Consider the following 4,491-nt stretch of genomic DNA (forward strand, 5'->3'; position numbering starts at 1 on the left):
GTAGAAACACTGTCCTTGACAAGATCTTGTCAGGTCGCACCTGGAAATTTTTAGTGCTGCAGCATATGTCTTTAATCCTAGCTATTTGGGAGGCTAAGGCAGGAGGATCACAAGTTCAAGCCCAGCCCAGGCAACTTGGTGAGACTCTATCTCAAAATAAAAATAAAAGGGGCTGAGGATGTCACTCAGTGGTAAAATGTCCCTGCATTCAGCTCTCACTACCACCCCCTCTACACACACAGAAAATGGGCTTATGTAATGAATGAATGGCGATCTCTCGGGTAGATTGCTGCAAGACTCGTGGCTGGTCTTATTGCTTACGCCCCTCCTCCACTTCTCTCAGCCCCGTAGCCAGAATGACCTTCTAAAATCAGAAGGCAGACTGTGCCTGCTCACTGCTACACCTCTATGGCTTCCCGGACTCCTTGAGAATAAGAATCGATATCTTCAAAATGACTTACACAGCCCTGTGGGAACTATGCTCCAAGCTCGCCCCAGGCCATCTGGACTCCGCCCCAGATCTTAGCACTATGAGTCACCCCTTTGGTCCTCGAGGGCACCATGCAGGCAACTGTCCCAGGGCCTTTGCGCTCAGGCGCTCGGCTCTTCCTTCACAAGTTGGCGTGCTTGTCTCGCCTTTTCTTAAGGACTTTATTAAACTCTTAGCCCCCACTTCTCCCTCCCATCCCAGCTCCACTCTCCAGGAAATTCTGCCTTGTGTATTATTGTCTATATTGGAGGATATGTGTGTGTGTGGGGGAACTGCTGGTTAGCTCAATTGGTTAAGCGCATGCTTATGCAAACACAGTCAGGCGCAGGATACCGAGGTTCGGTCCTCAGCTCCGGGTGCCGTACCAGCTCCGCCCTTAAGGCAGCCTGAGCCAGCCAAAAAAAATCCTTTCTCTATACTGGAAAGGTCATCAAGAGCTGCCCACCATTCTTAGATCACTTGTAGCTGATGAGAAGTTGGAGTCCCATATTTCTGGTTTCTCTCTTATTTTCTGTTTGTAAAGCAGCCAGTACTTTTGGAATTTATCTGTCTGTAATTCCTTGCCAAATAGAATGAATGACGTCAAGGACTTTAACAGCCTACACTTCCCTCCCCCCACCAGAGGTCAGCAAACAGTCCAGGACAAAATTCAGGCTCCCAGCTGTTTCTGTGAATAAAGTTTTATTGGAACACAGCCACGCTCATGTATTTCCATATTGTCTGCGGCCTTTCGCACTACAACTGGAAGGTTAAGTAGCTTCAGAAGAGACTTTATGACCCTAAAGCTAAGTATCTTCACTATCTCATTCTTTACAGCAAAGCTTGCTGGGCCTGGACTCAGGGGCGCGTGGTCAGTCCGCTAAGCTATCAGCCTGAGCAGCTATGGTTTCCCTCTGTGTATCACGGTGGCTGTGCTAAGGCCTCCTGCCTTGGCGTGGTTTTGCTACAGCAATATTCCACCCCTGGCTTTGGTTAGGATAATGGAAAGCAGCTGCCCCAACTGCCCTCGCAGGGGTCTCACCTGACAGGCCTCTGTCTCCTGCTCCCACAACAGAGTTTGACGGCAGGTGGGCAAGGCCCTCTGTCCTGCAGGTACAGCTGCCCCACCTGGGCGACGACTGCCACAGTCGCTGCGGAGGGTGGGGAGGGGTGCAGGAGAGCGCTGCTCTCCGCCTCCTTTCCACAGTACCTAGCAGGGGACAGCTAGATCAGATGGAATTGCTCATTTCAGTCCTTGGACAAATCTCTACTCTGAGTTCCGTAATGGTTGTACGAGTTGGCATTCCCACCAGTTGCGGAAGAGAGTGCCTTTTGTGTCACCACCACACCAGGTCCGATTTGTTTCACTCGTCATTGTATTACCTCAAATTTGTCATTCTTCATAGCTGTGTAGTGCTCTCCTACATATAGCTACCCCACTGTAAGATTGAACCTTTTTTTTTTTTTTTGGTGGAACTGGGGATTGAACTCAGGCCCTTGTGCTTGCCAGGCAAGTGCTTATTCTACTGAGCCATCTCCCTGGCCCCAGTAAGATTGAATCTTAGTGTTGTTTTAATTTGCATTTCTCTGATGGCCAGAGATATTGAATGCTTTTTCATATATTTGTCAGCTATGGGAATTTCTTCCTCTGTGAAGTATCTGTTCATTTCTCTAGCCCATACCTTGACTGAGTCTTTAATTTTAAGTGGTTTAATTTGTTTGTGTTCTCATGTATTCTAGACATTAGCCCTCTGTCTGAGGAGGAGCTGGCAACTTGTGCTCCTACTCCTCAGGTCTTCTTCACTGTACTGACTGAGCCCTTTGCTGTACAGCAGCTCTTTAGTCTAACATAATCCCCCTTGTTGACTCTTGCTATTTCCTGTGCAGCTGAGGTTCTGTTTAGAAAGCCTTTTCCTTCCGTCTTCAAGGGTTTTATCTATTTTGTCTTCTAGAAGGCTTAATGCTTTTGTTTTAATGTTTAGATCTTTGATCCATTTTGATTTTAATTTAGTGTATGGTGAGGGATAAGGGTCTAGTTTCATTCTTCTACAAGCAGATAACCACTTTCCGAATAGCTTGCCTTTGTGTCAATATATGCTTTTGGACCCTTTGTCACATTGTTGACTATGCCTGGAGAGATTCGTGTATTATCAGCTCTGTGCCGCTCACCCATACATTGGTTTTTGTTCCGGTGTCATGCCATTTTTACCAGTATCACTTTGTAGTATAGTTTGAAGTCTGGTATTACTATGTCACTGCTTTAAAAAAAAAAAAAAAAAAAACTGGTCAGTATTACTTTTGCTATTCAGAGTCTCTTTTGGTTCCATATGAATTTTAGGACTGTGTTCTCTAGATCTATAACATATGCTGTTGGTATTTTGATTAGGACTGCATCGACTCTATATGGCAGTTTTGGAAGAACGTCATTTTGACATTACAGTGGAGCCTTGAGTTACAACCGGCCTGACATATGAACAACTTGGGTTATGGCTAGAAATTTAGTTTTCACTTAAAACCAAAGTCTTAAGTTATGAGCTGAATACCTACTGCTTGTACTTCCATATGGTCTTAGATAAATATTTATTTCTTGTCTGTAATTCCTCTGTGATTAAAGAAGTCTGGATGGAACATCACAACATCCTTGCCAATATGGGATTGATTCAGAAATCCCGGGACAATGCTTAAGGACACTGAGCTCTGCCTGTGTACAGGAGATTTTAAAGGCTGTGTAGAGGAGTCTGAGCCTTCCACTGACAATGTGAGTTACAACCAGCCCTTGGAAATGAATTGAGCTTTTAAGTCAAGAGTCCACTGTATTGGTTCTGCCTCTCTAGGAGCAAGGATATCTTTCCATTTTCTGGTGCCCTCTTCAAGCTCCCTCTTAAGAGTACCACAGCTTTCTTTTTAGAGGCCTTTCACTTGTTTGGTTCCATTAATCCTAAGTATTTCATTTTTCTTGAAGCGACTGTAAATGGTATCATTTTCTTAATGTCCTTCCCATCCCATTCATTGTTGGTATGTACAAGTGCCAACGATCTTTGTTTGTTGATCCTGTATCCTGCTACTTTGCTGAAACTGGTTATTAATTCTAAGAGTTGCTTGGTGGAACTCTGTGGTTCTCCCATGTAGAGTATCATGTCTTCTACAGATAATGATAATTCAAATTCTCCCTTCTCTGTATCTACGCTTTCTATGTCTTTCTGTGGTCTAACTGCTCCAGTTAATGTTTCGCATACTCTGTTTCTCTGCTAGGAGAGAGGTGAGGGGGCTCTACTGATGTTAAGGACATGCTATATGTGTTAGACAGGATAACAGGGAAGACTGTACAAAATTAGTAGGGAAGGGTGGGGACGGGAAAAGGCTTGGTGCTTGGTGGCAATATTAGAGAAGTTTAAGGGTGAATGGAAGAGACAGGGAGTGGAGAAAAGTAAAATTGAGAATGAGAAAAAGGTGGAAGGAGGGGCTGGGGAGATGGCTCAGGGGAATAAGTGCTTCCCTGGCAAGTGCAAGGACCTGAGTTCAATCCCCAGTTCTGAAAAAAAAAAAAAAAAGGTGGAAAGAGCAGGGTGAGAGGAGAAGAAAGAAGCAAGGGGGTATGAGTAAAAGTAGGAGGGGTATAAATGAACAGTAGAGACTTTCCTTACCCTCTAAAAACTATTCTGGGACTATGAAAAAACAAAAGAAATAAGGGCACAGGAAGTACAGCTTCACAGACACACTCTTTTTTAAAAAATGTACTTTAGTACAGGGTCTTACTACACAGATCGGACTCATAGTGATCCTCCTGCTTTCAGCCTCTCAAGCGCTGGGATTACAGGTGGGTGCCACTACACCTAATCTCAGTTGCTGGCTCAGTGCCCTGGGGGCAGGGCTGGCATGGCACGCCGGGGATGAAACCCTGGTCCCTGCACCTGTCTAAGCAGGCGCTTCAGTCTGCTGAGCTATTTGGCCAGCCCACAGACACACTCTCAAAAGAGCATAGTATAAAATAAAGGGATATGAGCATGGGGAGTAATGTACAG

The sequence above is a fragment of the Octodon degus genome, unplaced genomic scaffold, assembly GCF_000260255.1.
Source record: "Octodon degus isolate 3935 unplaced genomic scaffold, OctDeg1.0 scaffold00067, whole genome shotgun sequence".
NCBI lineage: Eukaryota > Metazoa > Chordata > Mammalia > Rodentia > Octodontidae > Octodon > Octodon degus.